A 24,825-nucleotide genomic window follows, 5' to 3' on the forward strand; every position below is an offset into this window, starting at 1 on the left:
TCCATTTTTAGTGTATAGAAATGTAATGGTTTCCTGTATATTGATTTTATATCCTGTGACATTACTAAATTCATTTATCAGTTCTAGTAGTTTTTTGGTGGAGTCTTTAGGGTTGTCTATATATAGTATCATGTAATCTGCAAGTAGTGAAAGTTCTACTTCTTTACCAATTTGGATGGCTTTTATTTCTTTTTGTTATCTAATTGCTATGACTAGACTTCCAGTACTATGTTGAATAAAAGTGGTGAGTGGACATCTTTTGACTTATTCTTGACCTTAGGGAGAATACTCAGTTTTCCCCCATTGAATAGGTGTTAGCTGTGAGTTTTTCAAATATGGCCTTTATCGGGGCGCCTGGGTGGCTCAGTGGGTTAAAGCCTCTGCCTTCAGCTCGGGTCATGGTCCCAGGGTCCTGGGATCGAGCCCCACTTCGGGCTCTCTGATCGGCGGGTTCCTCCTCTCTCTCAGCCTGACTCTCTGCCTACTTGTGATTTCTGTCAAATAAATAAATAAAATCTTTTAAAAAAAAATATGGCCTTTATCACGTTGAGCTTTGTTCCCTCTAAACCAACTTTGTTCAGAGTTTTTATCATGAATGGATGTTGAATCTTGTCAAATGCTTTTTCTGAATCAATTGAGATGATCATAAGATTTTTGTCCTTCATTTTGTTGATGTGGTTTGATGTGTTTTGTCACTAATTGATTTGCAATAATTGAACCATCCTTGCAATCTAGGAATAAATCTCACCTGATTGTGGTGAATAATCTTTTTAAGTATTGTTGGATTAGGTTTGTTAATATCTTATTAAGGATTTTTGCATTGAAGTTCATCAGGAATATTGCCCTGTATTTGTTTGTGTGTGTGTGTGTGTGTGTGTGTGTGTGTGTGTGTGGTATTTTTGTCTGGTTTTGATAAGGTAACGCAGGCCTCATAGAATGTATTTGGAAGCTTTCCTTCTATTTTTTGGGAACAGTTTGAGAAGAATAGGTCTTCACTCTTCTTTAAGTGTCTGGCAGAGTTCAGTTGTTAACCCATCTGGTCCTAGACTTTTTTTTTTCATAGATTTTAAATTACCAATTCAATTTTGTTACTTGTAATCAGTCTGTTAAGATTTTCTATTCCTTCCTGGTTCAGTTTTGGATGACTGTATGTTCCTCGAAATTTATTCATTTCTTCTAGGTTGTCCAGTTTGTTGGCATATAATTTTTCATAATATTCCCTTATAATTCTTTGTATTTCTGTGGTGTCAGTTGTTACTTCTCTCTCATTTCTGATTTATTTATTTAGGTCCTTTCTCTTTTTGTTGGTGAGTCTAGCTAAAGGTTTGTCAATTTTGTTGATCATTTCAAAGAACTGGCTCTTGGTTTCATTGATTTTTTTTTTTTTTTGTCTCTGTATCACTTATTTTTACTCTGATCTTTATTATTTCATTTCTTCACCCTGGGCTTGGTTCTTTATTTCACTGTTCCTTTAGATATCAGGTTAGATTGTTTGATTTTTTTCCTGTTTCTTGAAGTAGGCCTGTGTTTTTATATATTTCCCACTTAGAGCTGCTTTTACTGTATCCCAGAGATTTTGGACTATCGTATTTTCATTTCCATTTGTCTCTGTGTATTTTTAAATTTCATCTTTGGTTGCCTTATCAATCCATTTGTTGTTTAGTATTATGTTGTTTAGTCTCCACATGTTTGTGTTTTTTTTCCCCAATTTTCTTTTTATGATTTATTTCTAGCTACATACTGTTGTGTTCTGCAAAGATATATGGTAAGATTTCAATTTTCTTAAATTTATTGAGGTTTATTTTATGGCCTAATATCTGATCTATACTGGAGAATATTCCATGTTCACTTGAAAAGAATGTTTATTCTGTTGTTTTTGGATGGAATTTTCTGTATATATCTGTAATGTCCATCTGGTCCAATATGCCATTCAAAGACAGTGTTTTCTTTGTTCTTAATTTTCTTTGTGTTCTACAAACATGATACATTGACCACTGCCCATTGGACCAAGAACATTGCTATAACACAGAATACAATCTGAGTTGCTTAGCCTTGCTAAGAATCTTCAGTTTGGTTGTTTCTGTTGTATGTCAAATCGGGATCCTAAGCTTTACCTAAGGGAGTACAACTGCTTATGAGATGGATTGATGAAAGAACCCCACCCAACTGCAGTGTTCAATATTAGATGGTGACTAAGTAACCCAATCATATCTTCCTTTGAGATATTTTGAATGCAAGGCACACAAGAGAAACAGAGGTAGCAGAGGGAATCAAAGGTTAAAAAAAAAACAAAACAACAAGGGGCACCTGGGTGGCTCAGTGGGTTAACTCCTGCCTTCGGCCCAGGTCTGGTCTCAAGGTCCTGGGATCGAGCCCCACATCAGGCTCTCTACTCAGCAGGGAGCCTGTTTCCCCCCTCTCTCTCTGCCTGCCTCTCTGCCTACGTGTGATCTCTCTCTCTCTGTCAAATAAATAAATAAAATCTTAAAAAAAATAAAAACCTAAGTCCAAAAATCGCAATAGCATCATTTTCAGGCAAGAGATCAAGGCCACAATCTACTAAGAGGAAGTAGATATTGGAGTTCTGGAAATGCTCTTGAATCATGAATTGTACAATGGATGCTCTGAGTTCCAGATGCCTGATCACATCACTGTTTTTACTGACACTTACTTATTATCATACATTCTTAGCTTCATTTTTTTTCTTTTTTTTTTTCTTAGCTTCGTTTTTATAAATAAAGGTTTCCCTGCAATTGGAGAGTACATACAGAGAGAAGTTTCTTAGAATTAAAAAGTAAAACTCAAAAGAACACACTTCTAATATAATACCTAAGAAAGCTTCGTCATATTAAAACACAGCAGTAAGAGTACAAGACAATAAAATAATATATTTCTTTTTATACAAAGCAATAGTTTAACTTTTTAAAAACATAATTTCAAACTTAAAAGAAAAATTGCAAGAACAGTACAAAGAGCCCCATGGACCCTTTTTCTAGATTCCACCATTATTAACATTTTACCACAATTGCCTTATTCTTGCTTTAATTGAATATATATGCATACATATTTTTTCTGAACCACCTGAGAGCAAGTTTTCTGTATCACTCCCTATTTATCCTTAATATTCACTATGTATTTCTTAAGCAGCATATTATCCTCACATAACCACAATGCAGTTACTGTATTTGTGAAATTTAAGATTGATAAAATATTATCACCTAATGCACAGTCAATATCCCAATTGCACCATGTATCCCAGTAATGCCCTTTATAGCAACATTTTCTGCTTCAGTATCTGATCCAAAATCACACATTTTATTTCACTGTCATGTGTTTTAGGGCTCCTGATCTGTAACAGTTCCTCAGTCCTTCTTTTGTTTTATGATATGAACAGTTTAGAATTACATGACATTTCTTTAGTAGAATATCCTCAGTTTGGGCTTGTCTGATGTTTTTTCATTATTAAATTCATGAATTTTTGCATTTTTGGAAGGAACACTACATATATGATAATTTGTCCTTAATGTATCACATGCAAAAGGGGCATGTGATGTGAGTTTGAAAATCATCACTTTTTTTTAATATGAGATTTGTAAATGTATTTATGCAAGATCCACACAAATCATATTTAATTACAAATATAGTCATAAATATATTTATATTCTGATTCAAAACAACCTCCCTTCCTATCCCCTCCCCCCAACCAGTGGTATTTCTTCTCTTTCAGTCCACTAGTGTCACCTAAGTTGATTTGATGAAATAAAATACTTTGAAGTGGTGTTGGCCAAAAATAATCTATTGTGGATATTAGTGACTTCTTTTCCTTTTTTAAAATTTAAACCCAATAAATTAAAATAAAATGTATTATTAGTTTCAGAGATAGAGTTTGGTGATTCATCAGTCTTATATAATACCCAGTGCTCACTACATCACATGCCCTCCTTAATGTCCATCACCCAGTTACCCCTTTACCTCTCCTTCTCAGCAACCCTCAGTTTGTTTCCTATGATTAAGAGTGTCTTATGGTTTGTCTCCCCCTCTGATTTTGTCATTTTATTTTTCCCTCTCTTCCCCTATGATCTTCTGCCTTGTTTCTTAAATTCCACATATCAGTGAGATCATATGATAATTGTCTTTCCCTGATCAACTTATTTCGCTTAGCGTAATACCCTTTAGTTCCATTCATGTTGCAAATGGCAAGATTTCATTTTTTTGATGGCTGAGTAGTATTTCATTATACACATATATCACATCTTTATCCATTTATCGGTTGATGGACATCTGGGCTCTTTCCATAGTTTGACTAATGTAGACATTGCTGCCATAAACATCGGGGAGCATGTGCCCCGTCGGATCACTACATTTGTATCTTTGGGGTAAATACCTAGTAAAGTAATTGCTGGGTCATAGAGTGGCTCTATTTTCAACTTTTTGAGGAACCTCCATATTGATTTCCAGAGTGGCTGCACCAGCTTGCATTCCCACCAACAGTGCAAGAGGGTTTCCCTTTCCCTGAATCCTTGCCAACACCTGTTCGTTCTTGTGTTGTTAATTTTAGCCATTCTGACTGGTGTGAAGTGGTAGCTCATCATGGTTTTGATTTGTATTTCCCTGATGCCAAGTGATGTGGAGCATACTTTCATGTGTCTTTTGGCCACTTGGATGTTTTCTTTAGAGAAACGTCTGTTCATGTCCTCTGCCCTTCTTGATTGGATTATTTGTTCTTTGGGTGTTGAATTTGACAAGTTCTTTATAGATTTTGAATACTAGCCCTTTATCTGATAAGACATTTGCAAAATTTTCTCCCATTCTGTCAGTTGTCTTTTGGTTTTATCGACTGTTTCCTTTGCTGTGCAAAAGCTTTTTATCTTGATAAGTCCTAATAGTTCATTTTTGCCTTTGTTTCCTTTGTGTTTGGAGACATGTCTGGCAAGAAGTTGCTGTGGCCAAGGTCACAAAGGTTGATGACTGTGTTTCCTCTAGGATTTTGATGTCTCACATTGTCTCACATTGAGGTCTTTCATCCTGTCTCCTGTCTCACATTGAGGTCTTTCATTCATTTTGAGTCTATTTTTGTGTTTGGTATAAGGAAATGTTCCAGTTTCATTCTTCTGCATGTGGCAAGACATTGTTTTCTTACTGATTTTCTGTTTAGATGATCTATCCATTGGTGTAAGTGAAGTGTCCTACTATTATTGAATTACCATCAATTTCTCTCTTTATGTTTGTTAATATTTTTATATACCTAGGTACCCCACTGTTGGATGTGTATTTACAACTATTATATCTTTTTGGTGGAATGATCCTTTTATCATTATGCAATGCTATTCTTTGTCTCTTATTTCAAAGTCTTTGTTTTAAAGTCTGTTTTGTCTAAGTATTACTTCTCTCTCTCTCTCTCTCTCTCTATATATATATATATATATTTGCTTTCACTTGCATGGTGAATGTTTCTCCATTCCTTCACTTTCAGTCTATATGATTCTTTAGGCCTGAGGTGAGACTCTTGTAGGGTCTTGTTTTTTATCCATTTCTCCACATTATGTCTTTTGATTAGAACCAGTTACATTTACAGTAATTATTGATCGATATTACCTATTGTCATTTTAAAAATTTGTTTTCTGGCTGTTTTTGTAGTTCTTCTTTGTTACTTTCTTCTTCTTTTCCTCTTTCTTTGTGATTAATGAGTATCTTTGGTGTTTTGTTTGGCTTCCTTTATATTTTGTGTATCTAACATAGGTTTGGGGTTTGTGGTTACCATGAAGTTCATATGTTACATCCCAAGTAAATAGCAATTCTACTAATTTGATGATCATTTAAATTCAAACACATTCTTTAAACACACACACCCACACACACAGAGAGAGAGAGAGAATTCCTTTCTTTTTCCTCTTTTTATTCTGTTCCCATTTTGTATAATGTTGTTATATTTTATATCTTTTTATTCATATTTTTATTATGTCTAATTATGGCCATTTCTTTTCCACTTAAAGAAGTCCCTTTAGCATTTCTTGTAAGGCTTGTTTAGTGATGATAAACTATTTTACCTACCTACCTTTCTTTCTTTCTTTTTGGTCTTGGAGACTATCTCTCCTTCAAATCTGAATGATAACCTTTCTAGGTAGAGTATTCTTGGTTGCAGGTTTTTTTTTTCCTTTCAGCATTTTGAAATGCTGAAATAGCATACCACTCTCTTCTGGCTTGCAAAGTTTCTGCTGAAAAATCAGCTGATACCTTATAGGTTTTCCTTTGAAGGTAACTTTTCGTTTCTCTCTTGCTGCTTTTAAGATTCTCTTTATCTTTAAACTTTGACATTTTAATTATTATGTGCTATGGTATGTACCTCCTTAGGTTCATCTTGTTTGGAACTCTGTGTTTCTTGGATTTGGATGTCTATTTTCCTAGCTATATTAGGGAAGTTTTCAGTTATTTCTTCAAATAAGTTTTCTACCACTTTCTCTCTCTTCTTCTTCTGAGACCCCTGTAATGTGAATGTTTGCTTGATGTTGTCTAAGAGATCTCCTAACCTATCTCATCTTTATTTTATTTAAAAAAAAAAAAACTTTAAAGAGGGAGAGGGAGGTGCAGAGGGAAAGGGAGAGAGAAAGAATCTTACACAGGCTCCACGCCGGTGCAGAGCACAATGTGTGGCTCAATCTCACAATCCTGAGATGACCTGAGCTGAAATCAAAAGCTGGATGATTAACCAACTGAGCTACCCAGATGCCTCATCCTCTTTTTTAAAAATTATTTTTTCTCTTTGCTGTTCAGCTTGGGTGCTTTCCATTACCCCATCTTCCAAATTACTGATACATTCTTCTGCATCCTCTAATCTAATGTTGATTCCCTCTGGCATGTTTCTTTCTTTCAATTATTGTATTCTTCAACTTTGATTGGTTCTTTTTAATATTTTCTATCTCTTTATTGAAGGTCTCACTGGGTTCTTCCATTCTTTTCTCCAATCCTGTGAACATCTTTACAATCATTACTTTAAATTACTTATCAGGCATACTGCTTATTTCTGCTTCATTTAGTCCTTTTTGAGGTTTTTTCTTTTTCTTCTTTTGGAGCATCATCCTCTGTCTACCCATTTTGCTTGACTTTCTGTCTTTGTTTCTATGGATTAGGTGAAATGGCTACTTCTGAAGGTGAAGATGTAGTTTCGTGATGCTGTTCCCTATGCAGACTGTGTGTGCTTGGTGATTTTTGCTGATTGGTTGGAACTGTAGGTATATATGCTCGTTACTCTTTTAAACAATGGTATTTTACAGAAAGAATAAAGAAAATAATAATAATAATAAAGTGAATTAAGTAAAGGAAAAGAAAAAAGGAACAAAACCAAAAAGAAAAAGAAAAAACTAAAGAAGACAAAAATTTTAAATAGTTAAAAACAAAAAAACAAAACCAAAAAAATCCCACAAAACCCTGGCATGATTTCTGTGCCTCAGTACCCCAGGGCCTGGGGTATGGGCCTGTGCACCCTGAGCTCATTGAGATCACAAGCTCACCATGAGCCACAACCCGCTCTGGTCTAGGTCTTATAGGCTTGTTTGTGTTTTACTTGTCTTCTGTAAACTTTGAAAAATTTTTTTAGTTAGTTTTTTATTTAAATACAATTATTATTATTATTTTTTAAATTATGTTCAGGCTTTTAAGGTAGAAGGGGAGAGAAAGGTCCCACAATTCCTTGGTACTTTTAAACTGTGGCTTTTTTTTTTTTTTTTTTTTTTTCTCCCTGTGTCCCAGCACAAACGGGGCTGGTGTGGGCTTCAGGACTCTGGACTTACTGAAGTCACAAGCTCCCTGTGACCTCCAGACCTGCCAGTAATGGCAGCAGGACCCACAAATTATGGCATCTGAACTGGCCGCTTAGGATCGAGACCCTGCTCTGGTCTGTGCTTTTGGTGGTAGAGAGTGGGGAGTGTTCCCACAGTTCTCGGCCCTTTCAAACCACGGCTTTTTTTCTGTGTCCCAGCCAGGCTAGCGCTGGTGCGGGCCCGCAGACCCTGGGCCTGCTGAGGTGACGAGCTTTCTGTGATGAGCTGACCTGCCAGTTACGGTATCAGGACACACTACTTGTGGTGTGGGACCCCGCCCCTTGTGACAGCCAGACCTATTCGGGTCTGGACCTTCGAGAGGGTGAGGAGCATTCCCACAGTTCCTCGGCCCTTTTAGACCACGGTTTTGTTTTGTTTTGTTTTGTTTTGTTTTGTTTTGTTTTGTTTCTGTGCACCAGCGCGCCTGGGGCTGGTGTGCGCTGGCCGACCCTGGGCCGACGAGGCGGCAAGCTCCCTGGAATGACCGGACGTGCCTGTCATGGCGTCCACTGTGCTCTGCTCCAGACTTTAAGGTAGGATTGGGAACACAAACCGCGGCGTCCCCCGACCCCTCTGACCTGGAGAGCTTTCTCGGAGCTCTGCCCAGAGTTCTAGCGTTGTCTCTTTTACATATTAGTTGCTCTTGAAAACCGCGCCATTTTTCCCCCCAGCGCCCAAGGCCCCACGGCTCTGTGAAGGGCTCCTCAGCACTGCCCCTCCCCAGGGCCGCTCCCTCTCCCAGCGTCCCTTTCTTACCACGTCTCCCTCTCTCTTGCTGTTGTCTTGCCGTTCTGGCTTTGGTTGTTCAACCATCAGTTCTTTTTAGGAGGAACTGGTCTATTAATAGGTATCATTTGTTGTATACTGTGGAGGAGGTGAGTTCAGAGTCTTCCTGTGTGGTCGCCATCTTGAACTGCAGTCCGACAGCTCTTGTTAATAAGCCCCCATGAAAGAGTCTCTGGAAATTTCTAGAAATAATTGGAGGAGTGTTTGGAGGGGCGAGTGGTTCTTTTAATAATGGATTCTTTAAATAATGGATGGGGCCAAGAACCACTGCTATTAGGTTTATTGTAGTCAATGCAACCCCGCATTTAAATATAGCCTCTGTAAACAGAGATTATATCTTGGAGGATCTAGCCCAAGGTTATTGATGAACTCTGAAATAATGTCCATCAGTATAATATAATAATTATTACCCAGAAAACTGTCAGGAGGGTATCTGCATCATGACTACCCAACTACTGGGAGAGTTATGCCTGAAAATATGTGCCAATTCCCAACAGTTAGGCCAATCCTACCTGAGAAAGAGAACAGTTTGTTGAAGTTAGTTAATCTCATGGGCACAAACACTATTTATGGCTTTAGACCAAACACTTTATGTTTTATATTTATGGCTAAATATCGCCAGCACAGAGTGAGAAATTCACAAATTTGCATGAATTCCTTTAGGTGTAAGAAGTGTCAGTGAAGAGAGGTCCTAGAAACTATAGGTAAGTCAGCATAAAACCAATTTGTTACACGTGTGTGTGTGTGTATTTATTTACTTAAGTGGAGTATACATATATATATTTTAGTGGAGTCTTTCCTATGAAAGCTCATGATAGCAATTAAGTTTGGATTGATCCAAATCTCCTGTCCAGCTCTATTTCTCTGGGCAGAATCTCTTGGGATGAGCCTCTGTGACAGGCAAAAGGAGTAGCAGTAGAGATTCGAGGAAGAAGCAAATAGTACACCAAATATTCATGCTTGGGACTCTGCATTGCCTAGTTCATGCAGAAGGAGATTTTAAAATTGTGTCTTCAATACGCTACTGAAATGGCATCCTAGTGGCAGGTCCCAGAGGAAGGGGAAAAAAAGAAAAATTATAGAAAGTCAATGTTTTCTATACCAGAGGTCATACATAACCTCAAGATTAACGGAGCCTCCTTTGTTGTGTGACTATTAAGACAACTCATGGGTGTTTAACATTGTACCAAAATGTAGGCAAAACCACCTACCAAATGGAGATATATCAAAAGTGATAATCACAAAAAACAGCGAAGAAAGGCCAGTAATTAGGAGACTGGTCAAAGCAGGCCTATTTGGAACCTGTGACAACAGAGGCCAAACAGTGACTTGCGATTGTGGACACTCAGATTGTATTAAAGTCCCGAGGCCTTTTTAAGATCCTCACTGTCAGTGTTAATTAGAAAGAGCAAAGAAGCAGAAGGGAAAGCCTAAAGGCACAGAAGCTCTGCTTCAGGCTGTAGTGGTAGAAACTGAAGTGAATATGGCCCAGCAATTTGAGGTCACCTTGAGATTTTTAATCCTTTTAGGTGATAAGAGTGACCAGGCACCATCCCTATTAGCAGGAGCAGGGAGGAGGATGGGCACAACTAATCTACTCTTGACAGTCAGGATAAATACCCTCTGAAAAAGAATTGGAGGGTATTTCAGAAAAGTAACATAAGTAGGCTTCTTTTAAAAAAACTTGTTTACATTGGGGGAAAAATACATAAAAGAACCTTAAACATAAATCAATAGTAATTAAATAATTATAGGTGAAGACTCATGTAACTGCCACCCAGGACAAGAAATACAACATTGCCAGGACTCAGAAGTCTCCTATATGTTTCTTTTCATAGCCTCCAAAAAAAACTACTCGTAGCAAATTTTTTAGTAAAATTGCTTCCTTTTTATTTACTTTATAGTATTACCACTTAAGTGTGCATCCTTAAAATTATAATTCACTTATTTTCTGTTTTTGAAATTTATACAGATGGAGTTTATTATATCTAGTTTTCTGTGTCTTGCTTTCTTTCCATTAAATATTATGTTGAGATTCTTTTATGTTTTTGTGTGTGATTTCATTCATTCCATTTATTCACTGTATATTATTCCATTGCATGCCCATCGCACAATCTGTCTATATGTCCTACTATTGTACATTTATGCAGTCATAGTTTGGAACAACTGTTAACAATGTTACTGCTAACATTCTTAAATGTATACAAGAATGGTACTCATCTGCTTGACTTTATCTATGGTAGAATTTGCATGGTTAGTATATGTATTAATATGGGCTTTCCAGAGAAATAGAACCAATAGGATAGTTATACACATATATAAATCAATATATATAGATAGACTATCTTTCATCTATCTATTGAAAGATTTCAAAGGACTGGCTCACATGACCATGGAGGCTGACAAGTCCAAAATCTGCAAGGCATGCCCCTAGACTAGAGACTGAGGAAATAAGCAGATGTTTCATTCAAGTCCAAAAGCCATTAGCTGCAGAATTCCCTCTTTCCTGGGGGAAATCCATCTTTTATTCCACTTAGGCCTTCCACTGACTGGATGAGGCCTACCCACATTATAGAAGTCAATCTGCTTTACTCAATGCCCCTGATTTAAATGGAAATCTCTTCCAAAAACGGCTTCACAGAAACATCCAGAGTAATGTTTGACCACATATCTGGGTACCATGGCCCAGCCAAATTGGCACATAAAATTAACCATCACAGTATATATTTAACTTTTGCAGGTAATACTAAGCTGTTTTCCAAAGTGGCTATTCTAACACAGGGTTATTAGTGAGCATTCAGCTTCTTGTTAGGAGAGAGCTGATATTGAACCAGCCTGGTTGGTTTTTTTCTCTCCAGCACCCTCCACCCAAGAAAAAACAAAATACAAAAGAAACAAAAGCTAGGTTGAAAGAAGGCCTTGCCTCCTCTTGATGCTCAAGTGGCTAATATAATTTTCAAGTCTTTCAGCAGTCAACATCAGACCAGGTTTCCACTATGAAACATGACAGGCTGGGGTATCTGTGTCTGAGTGCTGGGGCTTCTGCCTCTGTTCCCCATCAGTGAATGATGCCATAGTCCGATCAGAATCTTGTGTTTTATCCTGGACTTCTCCACCTGTTTATAGCTAATTAACCAAGAATCCCTGTTGACTCCACCTCCTATGACTCTCTCAAAGGTATCTGTGTGACACATCCTCTCTGAGACTACTCAACTTCAGGTAATCTCTTGCCTGGACTGCTGCAAGAATGTCTTAAGTGGACCACATCTCAGGTCTTACCCACTCCAATTCATTCTGGACTTTGATTTTCTAATAAATATCTCTGAAATTATCACTCCCTTGCTTACAATCACTTTGTCATGGAACCAAGTCCTTCCCCTTAATATGGTTTACAAGGCTTTCAGTGATGGCAGCCCCTAACTGGTTTTTCTTTACTCCCTTATGCCTCCTACATCCCATATTGCCCTCACAAAAGTTCTACCACAGGACACTTCTGTCAATTCCCCAAATGATTCACTTTCTTTCTGGCCTCCAGACTTTCACACAATCTCCTCTGCTTAGAATACTCCATATGTCCCACCCCACTCATCTGATTTGACTCCTTCCAATCCTTCAAGTTCTCAGCAAAGCAGAGACAAATCTCAGTGATCATCAAGTCCAATTTCATATTCCTTCTTCTGGGGCAGACAGGGAATTACACTTCTCAGCCCTAGTGATTAACAGATGAAGCCATATTACCAGCTTTTACCAATGAAATATGATCAGAAGTGATTTGTGTCATGTCCAGCATGAGGCATTTGAAGCTTCTGCCTGGTTCTCGTGTCTCTTGGCTTCTCTCTGGCAAACTCAGAGCCCCAGTTTGAGAAGGCAGAGACATAAGTTGAAGAATCAGGATCTCTGAGTGGGGATCCTTGTGAGGAAAAAACCAGGAGGTATTTTGTTAACCCGCTAGGTTCTGAAAATGTTGCCATAACATGGTCTACGGCATCCTCTGGGTAATATAGAAAATGGTACTAGGAGTTGGGTACTACCACAGATAAAACCTACTATATGTCACATTGGCTTAGCAGATGGGTGGCAAAGGTATGAAAGTCAACATTCAAGGCTAGGAAATTTAATTCATGTTATAAAAAGGAAAAAAACTTAGTAATTTTTTTTTTCCTGTGACTAATGGAGTTTTGGTTCTCCTGGGAAACACTGAAAGGAAGAAGCTTAGTAATATGTGTTGTAAATTATTTGGCTGTGTTTGGCAAGGAATTACAAGAGGAGGTGAAATCAGGAAGGAATTAAACAGAAATGAAAGGGAATAGATAGTTCAAAAATTCATGACTTAGAGAACTAGAAAATCCAATTTCTTTTACACCCCAAACAGGAATAGATGATGTTAAGAAAGTCTTTGAACAGCTAAGGCCGATCACAATTCAGTCTTGTCAGAGATCAGATTAACTGTGAAGCCTTTCCACAGAAGTTCAAAAGAGTCTCCATTAAGAGAGTTTGGGGAATAATAAAGCAAAGAAAAAAGCAGATATGTCTTGTAAAGAACTGTGGGTATAGGTACAGACATAAGGACCTGATTAGAATCAAATTGGTATGTTTTTGAAAGAGCTGAACTGTCCAAGAAACTAACAATTGCAGGGGGAAAAAAAGAAATTGTGATTTTTCAAGACATAAAAGGACACTTGAGTGCCCATCTCAGGAGTGACAACTGTACAGTACTCAGGGAGGGTATACTCCTCAATTCTCAATTCAGATGTAGCCACAAAGGAAGATAGAAAACAGAGAAAGACCTAAGAAGGCAGGGACTAGGAGCCACAGGACACAGGGAACCTGCGAATAGGATCAGAGCCTCACCAAGGACTCCTCCTTATCCTCAGGTCAGGTTTCCCAGCATTGCCACTATTGACCTTTGGGTCAGATAGGTTTTTGTTGTGGATGACTGTCCTATGCATTTTAGGGTGTTAACAGCCTCCCTGACTTCTACCCACCAAATGACAGTTATCTCTTTCCCAGTTGTGACAACCAAAAATGTCTTCAAACCTTGCCATGTGTCCTCTGCTGCAAAATTGCTCCTGGTTGGAACCACTGACCTAAGTTGAGGGAACTCCATAAGGTCTGCCAAGCAGGATTTCATAGTTGCCATGGACTAGTGATGGCTGTGTTTTTCTCATTCTACTCCTTTCCAAATGAGAAAGTTATCACTGTGGTTCCTCCTATCCTATTTTATGATTATATGTTGGGTGTAGGGTGGAAACACAGATATTCGTCTCTTTTTAGATCATATGTCACTAGACTAATGAAGTCCACATTCATACCTGATTTATCCAGAGATCCTGGACTCTTGAATTTGATGCTCTAAGTGGATGAGATACTGAATTAACTCCCTTGGGGAGTACATTCTGTGTGTGGAAGGAACAATACAATGAATATATGGTGACCAGAAGGATCAGTTCTGGCAGAGATAATACTATGCATTCAGAAATTCTATTTCACATTTCTCCTTTCTGGGCACGGTAACTACCTTTCCCAACCTCCTGACTTGGTGCAGCTATGTGAATAGTTTTGACCTAGGAAATTCTTCTTGCAAAAGCAAGAAATAAAATTTTATTGGGTTAATCCACTTGGGAATGGGGGTTGTTTGTTACTGTAGCATGGCCTAGCTAGCTCAGATGTCATTCCCCTTATGACACCTGCTCTGACTCGCCAGCTCTGGGCCAGGTCCCCTTTTTATATGCTCCATGCTTCCTCTAATGTCGCACTTATCATGCTGTATTTTCTTTGTCTATCTGTCTCCCCTTGTTGATGACAGGGATCATACTTATTTACCATATACATTGTAGAGTCTGATACTCAAATATTCACTGAGTGAACCAAGGATGATTACCGATCTTAGGTGAGGTTGAAATTCAATGAACAGATTATAGAGCCAACTGTTATATATGTTCATGTTCCATGTAAATAGTAGGAGAGAAAAAGCCTTGATTAGAGCAAACACTAATGCCTTTAAAGATTGTGGCAGATGAGGTGTTTCATTATGTTCTTCATTGATCACATTAGTCTTCATACCAGGTCATGGAGGCAAGCAGGAAATAAAACAACTCCCAAATTGCTTTGTTCTAGAAAATTCCATGATCTGAATTCAGACAGATTTAACTTTGATGACCTTTCAGTTTCTGAGATGTGAAGGAGAAACGAAAACAAATTGCTTGAAGCAGTAGCAAGACAATTTTCTCTGCAAGAAGGTGATACAAGGTGTGTTCAAGTCAACCTGCAGACCATAAAACTAAATGACTTGAGCATTCAAGGGAAGATCTATTGACAGTTAATGATCTGAGGAACCATATTAAAGAACTGGTATTTAACTGGATCATTACCAAAAACCACAGACCATGTGCTTTCTCAATTGCGGTTGTGAGAAAAAAGAAACATTTGGATATGTATGGAATACCATACTCTTAATTATGTGATTAATATTGATGATTACACAGCATCCTGTAGTACAAGATGTACTGGATTATTTGATAAGGAGCAAGCAGTTCACTGTGGTACTATTTTTGGAGTAGATATACCAGATGCAGATGGGTCTTGAAGATAAGGAAAAAATAGCCTTCATTCATAAAGCTTTTATCCATTTAGGAAGGTGTCTGAAGAATTCGAGAGTCCCTCTCCGTTTTAACACTTAATGAAGATGGTGATTAAAAAAAACTGCTTGAAGACAAAAAAAGCACATTAGACAAGCAAAAGTCCCAAATCACCTGGTTGAAACCTCTTTGAAATTATCCTTGACCAATTCCAGTTTTATCTAGACTTTATGAAATACATTAAGTATATAGTAGTCCAGATGAGAGTGGGAATTGGTCCAGGAAAGATTTCTCCTATTACCTTCTGTCCATGTCACAACTATGATTGATAGTTAAAGGCCTCTGTAAAGTTCTATGGGAGAATTAAAGGACTTTATAGAATTTTAACCCTAAGAAAATTTGTGAGGCAATATTTCGATATATAAAGTTCTTTTCATTTTTTATTTTAATTTAATTTTATTTTTTAATTTAAATTTTACTTAGTTAATATCTTGTGTAATATTGGTTTCTGAAGTAGATGATGAAGTAGATTCATCACTTACATACAACATGCAGTGCTCATCACAAAAAGAACAAACAGCCCTCAGTTTGTTCTCTATAGTTAAGAGTCCCTTATGGTTTATTTCCCTCTCTCCCTTCTCCCCTTCCCATCTGTTCATCTGTTTCTTTCTTAAATTCCACGTATGAGTGAGATCATATGATATTCATTTTACTCTTATTTCACTTAGCATAGTATACTCTAGCTCCACCCCATCATTGTAAATGCAAGATTTCATTCTTTTTAATGACTGAATAATATTCCATTACACACACACACACACACATACACACACACACACACACACACACACACTCCCTTTATCCATTCATCAGTTGAGGGACATCTGGTCTCTTTCCTTAATTTGGCTATTGTTGATAATGCGACTATAAACATTGGGGTGCATATATTCCTTCAAATCAGTATTTTTGTATCCTTTGGGTAAATAGCTATGAGAGCAATTGCTGGATAGCAGGGTAGTTGTATTTTTAACTTTCTGAGGAACCTCCATACTGTTTTACACAGTGGCTGCACCAGTTTGCATTCCCACCAACAGTGCAGGAGGGTTCCCCTTTCCCTGCATCCTCACCAACACTTCCTGAGTGGTTAGTTTTAGCCATTCTGACACGTATGAGTTGGTATCTCATCATGGTTTTGATTTGTGTTTCCCTGATGATGAGTAATGTTGAGCATCTTCTCATGTGTCTGTTAGCCATCTGGATGTCTTCCTTGGAAAAATGTCTATTCATGCCTTCTGTCCATTTCTTAACTGGATTATGTGTTTTTTTGGGGGGTGTTGAGTTTGATAAGCTCTTTATAGATTTTAAGGACTAACCACATAATTCTTTTTATATCTGACACAGATAACAGGTCCAAGTGGATCAATAGTTAGGAAATGAAGTCAGAAATGTTTTCCCTTTTTGGAGGCTGGTAGGAAAAGGAATCTGAGGGCTTTTCATGCTTTGCTGTCCTGCTTAGTTCAGGCTCCCATGAAGGCATTAGCTGATTCTCACAAACCTCTCCTTTTTATTTTTTTTAAACTATTGTCAGTAACACTATATAAGGAAGATGAAAGGAGTAAATGCCGATGGTTTTGCAGGCAGGCATCTGTCAGCATGGTTTGACACCTTGTCTATAGGATAGAATTTTGGCTGTAAAGTGGGGGTTCAATTCTATTCATAGATATGCACTAACAAAATACCCCTTACCTGTGTGCTTACTAGTGACATCTTGTCACCTCAGACAGGCAGGTAGAAACCAAGAGTCATCAGTGTGGGAGCAGATCAGGACCCTAAAACTTTAAGCTTCTTTGGGCTCCTCTCCCATGAGACAGGAGGACTGGCAGTAAATCAGGGCAGTTATTCATTTGGTATGCACTATTAAGGTGGTAGGAGGGAGTGGTAGGAGGGAGTGTATGGGTACTTTCTGTACATGCTGTTCATTTTTTAAATAAAGGACCTAAAACATCTCTAAAATATAAAGTCTATTAATTTAAAAAATTGAAACACTGCCATACTTGTTAAATAGGCATTGCCCACTGCCTAGTAGCTGCCTCCCTCTCCTGTCAATTACTTTGACCCCTCTTCCTCAAGGCTTTTGCCTTTACTTAAGCAGTGTCTAAGAGGCTGAGGAACTGAATAGAGGTGTTAATAGTTTCATGGGGTTGACAAGACAAAAAATGGGTGAAGGGAGTGGGAGATACAGGCTTCCAATTATGAAATGAGTAAGTCCTAGAAATAAAAGTCACAGTATAAGAAATACAGTCAATGATATAGTAATAGTGACATAACAGAACAGAGGGTGGCTATACTTGTGATGAACATAACATAATGTATAAACTTGTCAAATCATTATATTGTACATCTGAAACTAATATAACATTGTACATCAATTATACTAAAAAAATAATAAGAATTTTTTAAAAAGGAAATCCCAACATGTGTACACACACTTGCACACAAATGGACGGACTTCAGTGCTCACAAAGAAGGAAGGGTCCTTGTAGGTGTCCAAGGATTCAGTGTGGACTCCAAAAAAACCCACTACCCCAGGAGTGGTGGTGAACTGAGAATAGACCAGACCTCACAAAGACTAAACTATCACTTCATAACAGCACGAGCCCTGATTGGATTAAAATCATTCTAACCACATGCCAGGAGCAGAAGTAACTCCTCTACTGGGGAATATAATGTCATCTAATGGCCAAAAATATCTCTGTAATTTTTCAGACACCTTTTCTGTCATACAATGAAAATAATTAAGCATGCAGAAATATAAGAATTGGCCAAAAACCAAGGGAAAAATAGACAGTACAAACTCCCAGGATATCCAGATACTGTAATTACCAAGCATGGACATTAAAGAGATTGTGGTAACATGTTTAAGAAATTAAATAACAAGATGGAAAATTTTAGTAGAGAACTGGAAACCATAAAAGAAAGAAATGAAGATTCTGCAACTAAATAATAAAATATACTTTGGAAATACTAACCAAAATAAAGGTGGAGTAGCAACACCAATTTCAGTAGACTCAAAAGCAAGAAATATTCCTGGAGATGAAGAGGTCTATTTCATAAGGATAAAAGGGTAAAATCATATATACACACACACACACACACACACACACACATATATGTATATATATACACACACACACATATACATATATCTATATATCTATATAGACTATCTATATCTATATAGATCTATATATCTATATAGATATAAATATCTTAAATCTGTATGGACCTAATAATGTAGCCACATCAAAATATATGAAGCAAAATCTTGTAGAATGAAAACTCTTTATTCCTTCCAGTGATTCTACAGATAGAAATTCCAGAGGAATCCAATGAACCTGAAAAGAAGAGGGAAAGAAAAATATTGGATCATGAATGTATACTTAGAGAACTCAGAAACTCCACAGAGCATAATAACATTTGCATTATAGGAGTCCCAGAAGAATAAGGAAGGGAAAGGGGCAGAATGTCTATTTGAAGAAATTATAGCTGAAAATTTCCCTAATTGGGGGGTGGCAACAAACATCCTAATCTAGGAGGCACAGAGAACTCCCATCAAAATCAACAAAAACAGGCCAATATCATGTTATATAGTAGTAAAATTTGCAAAATACAGAGCTAAGGAAAGAATCCTGAAAGCAGCAAGGGAAAACAAATCCCTAACCTTCAAGGTAAGACAAATAAGGTTAGGAGCAGATCTCTCCACAGAAATTTGGCAGGCCAGAAGAGAATAGCATGCTATATTGAACATGCTGAGTGGGGAAATTATGCAGCCAAGAATACTTTATCCAGCAATTGTCATTTAACATAGTATTGGAGGTCCTAGCCTCAGCAATCAGAAAGCAAAAAGAAATAAAGACATCCAAGTCAGCAAGGAAGAAGTCAAACTTTTACTTTTCACAAATGACATGATACTCTATGGAGAAAACCCAAAAGATTCTACTGAGGGGGACAAGATGGCGGGGAAGTAGGAGGAGGCGCCTTTTCAACCTGTACCCTAAAGTGAGCTGATTACCTACCAAAGAACTCCGATCACCCTGAGATCAGAATTATACTCTCCTGGATATCTACAGGGGCAGAAGACACCAGTGGGCAGGTAAAGCAGAGTGGGAAAGGCGGACTGATATCAGAAGATAAAAGGGGGAGGGAGCCACCAGAGATGACCAGTTGGAAAGTAATACCCCTAATACGAGCGAGAGTGCCCTGCATCTGGGGACCAGCATTAATGGAGACTGGTTGAAAGCACTCCAAGAGAGCAAAAGATTGCGGGGCGGGGGGAATTGTGGGAATAGGGGCGGCCAGGGACAGGGGCTTAAGTCCCTGGTCCCAGGACAGCCTCCCCTGGCGCTGAGCCAGAGAGAGTGCGGTGGAGAAACCAGGTCTTGGTCCCTGAGCCGCCAGCGCGCCCGTGATTGCGTGGGTTCTGGCCCCTGTGAGGGGATGGCAGAACGCGCGAGCCCTGCTACAGAGCCTGAGATGCGCACGCCCCTCATCCTCCCCTGAGAGAGGTACAAAGGCCCAGCGGCGCTCTTTGACACGCGCCATTATTTCAGAGCCTAAGACGTGCGCCCCAAACTCTCCCCTGAGAGAAGTGCGCGAAGGCCCAGACTGGTGCTTTCGGACCTGCGCCCCGTTCTCAGAGCCTGAGATGCACGCGCGACCCACAGCCTCCCTTGAAAGAGGTGCACGCAAGCCGGGCGCTCTTAGACCCAGAAAACCAGGCACTCCCAGCCCGGGCCAGCGGGAAAATCTCAGTGTGCGATCACTGCTTGGAACCTCTGGTGGTCTGGAGCTGCCCAAACAGCCGCCGCTGATTTGGTTTTGGGTACAAGCAGAAGATCCTGCATCCCCAGGGACTGCGACTCGGAACCTGCTCTGCCAGCGGCCAAGGGGGGATTTATATGGGCTCTGCAACACCCACAGAAGAACAGACTGAGGCTTCTCTCTGAGAGGGAGGTCAGGGTGCAGTTTGCTTTCCTCTAAACCTACAAAAACCATCAAAAGCGGTCAAGGCGAGAGGAAAAAAAACAAAAAGGTGAACAAACATAAAAACTCCAGAGAACAAAAGCCTGAAAAAACTGGTTTCCTTAGAGCCCACACCCTTGAGGGGGACTGGAGGACTTAACTCAGGGAACATCATTGACTGAAAACCCACGTGGCAAGCCCCTCCCCCAGAAAACCAACCAGGAAAGGGAAAAAAAAAAAAAAAAAGACTACAAGAGAACCACCACCACTACATCATAGGACAACTTTTATTTTTAATTTGTTCCCACTATTCTGGCTCATTTTTTTATATAGATAATTTTTTAACCTATTTACCATCACAGTGAGCTGTCCAGTACATCAAATTCCATAATAACCTTCTAACCTGAACTTTTTGATACATACACCTGTGTTTTTCTTTTGCATTTCTATTTTTTGAATTTTTTTAAATTTTAGTTTAGTTTAGTCTAGTTTATTCCTTTTTTATTTTTATTTTCTAATATTCATACAGAGTTAAACTTCAAAGTAATCCCCTTTCCCCAATCAATACTACCCCTATAGGTAAACCAATTTTTAATGCCCCTTTACCCTAGGAAAGTTGAATCCTTTAACAAAGATATCAAGATACATCCAGGAAGAATCAAAACAACCTTCCTTGCCCACACTGAGAATTTATAACCACTCTCCCATCTTTTTCTTCCACCAGTGTTTCTGTGTTTTTGTGCTTGTCCTGATAGTATATAAATCTTACACTTGGAGTTCTTTTCGACAAGGTTCTTCCTTTATTTGCATATATATAATTTTTTTTCTCTTGTTATATACTTTTATCAGTCTTTTTGTTTGTCTGTTTTTGTTTGTATACCTCATAAATCTTACCTTGGGGCCCATTTGGGCTGAACCTTCTCTTTCATCTTCCCTTTCTTTCCTGTCTCTCTCTCTCTCTCTTTTTTCTTTTTCTTTTCTTTTTTCTCTGATTTGGGTGGGAAATCCTGATTGCTCAGAAGTGTTCCAGGGTGCACCCAGACTGCACCACGGTCGATACAACCAGCTACATCTGTTCAGCCATCTCTCACCAAAATGACTAGGAGGAGGAATGCCCAACAGAAGAAAAATACAGAGGATAGGCCTTCTGCAACAGAGCTAACGGCTATCAACATAGACAATATGTCGGAAAGAGAATTCAGGCTAACAATTATCCAGGCAATAGCTAGGTTGGAGAAAGCCATGGATGACCAAATGGAATTGATTAAGGCCGAGCTGAAAGCGACCAGACAGGATGTTCACAATGTTAGGGCAGAGCTAAAAGCTACCAGGGCTGAGGTTCACAATGCTCTCAATGAGTTCCAATCTAATCTAAATTCTCTCAAAGCTAGGGTAACTGAGACAGAAGATAGAATTAGCAATCTGGAGGACAAACAGAGAGAAAGGATCAAGAGGAAGCCTGGAACAAACAACTTAGAAACCATGAAAACAGAATCAGGGAAATAAATGATGCCATGAAACGTTCCAATGTCAGAACTATTGGAATCCCTGAAGGGGAGGAGAAAGAAAGAAGTCTAGAACATATAGTGGAACAAGTTCTTCATGAAAATTTTCCCAATCTCGCGAATGGAACCAGCGTTCATGTACTAGAGGCCGAACGGTCTCCACCCAAGATATAGATTCCAGAAAAACATCAAGGCACCTGATAGTCAAATTGAGGAATCATAATTGTAGGTATAATCTCTTGAAAGCCGCTAGGACAAAGAGGCTCCTTACTTACAGAGGAAAGCCCATCAGAATAACGTCAGACCTGTCCACAGAAACCTGGCAAGCCAGAAAGGGCTGGCATGATATACTCAGGGAACTAAATGAGAAGAACATGCAGCCAATAATACTTTATCCAGCAAGACTGACATTCAAAATGGATGGAGAGATAAAGAGTTTCCAAGACCGGCAAAGCTTAAAAGACTATGCAACCACCAAGCCAACACTGCAGGAAATATTAAGGGGGGTTCTATAAAAGAGGAAAAATCCTAAGAAAAGCATTGAACAGAAATATAGAGACAATCTACAGAAAGAAAGACTTCAAAGGTAACACGATGTCAATAAAAACGTATCTATCAATAATCACTCTCAATATGAATGGCCTAAATGTGCCCATAAAATGGCACAGGGTTGCAGATTGGATAAAACGACAGGACTCGTCCATATGTTGTCTACAAGAGACCCAATTTGAACTTAAAGATACACCCAGACTGAGAGTGAAGGGATGGAGAAGCATCTTTCATGCCAATGGGCCTCAAAAGAAGGCTGGGGTAGTGATTCTCATATCAGATAAATTAGATTTTAAACTAAAGACTGTAGTCAGAGATACAGAAGGACACTACATCATTCTTAAAGGGACGATCCACCAAGATGATCTTACAATTGTAAATATCTATGCCCCCAATATGGGAGCAGCCAATTACATAAGAAAACTGTTAATCAAGATAAAGAATCATATTGATATGAATACATTAATAGTAGGAGATCTTAACATGCCTCTCTCAGAAATAGACAGATCATCAAAGCAGAAAATCAATAAGGAAACAAGAGCATTGAATGATACATTGGACCAGATGGACCTCATAGATACATACAGAACATTCCACCCTAAAACAACAGAATACTCATTCTTCTCAAGTGCACATGGAACCTTCTCAAGAATAGACCACATAGTGGGTCACAAATCAGGACTCAACCGATACCAAAATACTGAGATTATTCCCTGCATATTCTCAGATCACAATGCTTTGAAACTGGAGCTCAATCACAAGGAAAAGTTCAGAAGGAACTCAAACACCTGGAAGCTAAAGACCACCTTGCTTAAGAATGCTTGGATCAACCAGGAGATCAAAGAAGAACTGAAACAATTCATGGAAACCAATGAGAATGAAGACACTTCCGTCCAAAATCTATGGGATACAGCAAAGGCGGTCCAAAGGGGGAAATACATAGCCATCCAAGACTCCCTCAAAAAAATTGAAAAATCCAGAACACAGCAGCTGTCTCTACACCTTAAAGAACTGGAGAATCAACAACAAATCAAACGAACTCCACACATAAGAAGGGAAATAATCAAGATTAGAGCAGAGATGAATGAGGTAGAAACCAGAGATACAGTAGAACGTATCAATGAAACTAGAAGCTGGTTTTTTTAAAGAATCAATAAGATCGATAAACCATTGGCCACACTAAAGAAAAGAGAGAAAGCCCAAATTAATAAAATTATGAATGAAAAGGGAGAGATCACAACTAACACCAAGGAAGTAGAAACAATCATCAGAAGTTATTATCAACAGTTATATGCCAATAAGCTAAGCAACCTAGATAAAATGGATGCATTCCTGGAAAACTGTAAACTCCCAAAATTGAACCAGGAAGAAATCAACAACCTAAATAGACTGATATCTAGTAACGAGATTGAAGCAGGATCAAAAACCTCCCAAAAAACAAGAGCCCAGGACCTGACGGATTCCCTGGGGAATTCTACCAAACTTTCAAAGAAGAAATAACACCTATTCTCCTGAAGCTGTTTCAAAAAATTGAAGCAGAAGGAAAACTTCCAGACTTTTTCTATGAAGCCAGCATTACCCTGATCCCCAAACCAGGCAAAGACCCTACCAAAAAGGAGAATTTCAGACCAATATCACTGATGAATATGGATGCTAAGATTCTCAACAAGATCCTAGCAAACAGGATCCAACAGCACATTAAAAAGATTATCCACCATGACCAGGTGGGATTCATTCCTGGGCTACAAGGATGGTTCGACATTCACAAATCAATCAACGTGATAGAACAAACTAATAAGAAAAGAGAGAAGAACCACATGGTCCTCTCAATTGATGCAGAAAAAGCATTTGACAAAATCCAGCATCTGTTCCTGATTAAAACACTTCAAAGTATAGAGATAGAGGGAACATTCCTGAACTTCATCAAATCTAGCTATGAAAAACCCACAGCAAATATCATCCTCAATGGGAAAAAGCTTGCAGCCTTCCCATTGAGATCAGGAACACGACAAGGATGCCCACTCTCACCACTCTTGTTCAACATAGTACTAGAAGTCCTAGCAACAGCAATCAGACAACAAAGAGAAATAAAAGGTATCCAGATTGGCAATGAAGAAGTCAAACTCTCCCTCTTCGCAGATGACATGATTCTTTATATGGAAAACCCAAAAGACTCCACCCCCAAACTACTAGAACTCATACAGCAATTCAGTAACGTGGCAGGATACAAAGTCAATGTACAGAAATCAGTGGCTTTCTTATACACTAACAATGAAAACACAGAAAGGGAAATTAGAGAATCGATTCCATTTACTATAGCACCAAGAATCATAAGATACCTGGGAATAAACCTAACCAAAGAGGTAAAGGATCTGTCCTCAAGGAACTACAGAACACTCATGAATGAAATTGAAGAAGACACAAAAAGATGGAAGACCATTCCATGCTCTTGGATCGTAAGAATAAACATTGTTAAAATGTCTATACTGCCTAGAGCAATCTATACTTTTAATGCCATTCCAATCAAAATTCCACCGGTATTCTTCAAAGAGCTGGAGCAAATAATCC

At 38.6% G+C, this 24,825-nt stretch overlaps 1 protein-coding gene across 1 annotated transcript in view; it reads left to right on the top strand.

Moving 5' to 3' along the window:
* Positions 1–8,304: 8,304 nt before the first annotated feature.
* Positions 8,305–24,825, top strand: part of TACR1 (tachykinin receptor 1) — a 171,637-nt gene continuing 155,116 nt past the window's right edge. Inside the window, exons 1-2 of the mRNA XM_032880699.1 lie at positions 8,305–8,350; positions 14,721–14,852. The gene's annotated coding sequence lies outside the window, so the exon portion shown is untranslated. The remainder of the gene's footprint in view (positions 8,351–14,720; positions 14,853–24,825) is intronic.

The sequence above is a fragment of the Lontra canadensis genome, unplaced genomic scaffold (genome assembly GCF_010015895.1).
Source record: "Lontra canadensis isolate GAN:19392208 unplaced genomic scaffold, GSC_riverotter_1.0 scaffold71, whole genome shotgun sequence".
Taxonomy (NCBI): Eukaryota; Metazoa; Chordata; class Mammalia; order Carnivora; family Mustelidae; genus Lontra; species Lontra canadensis.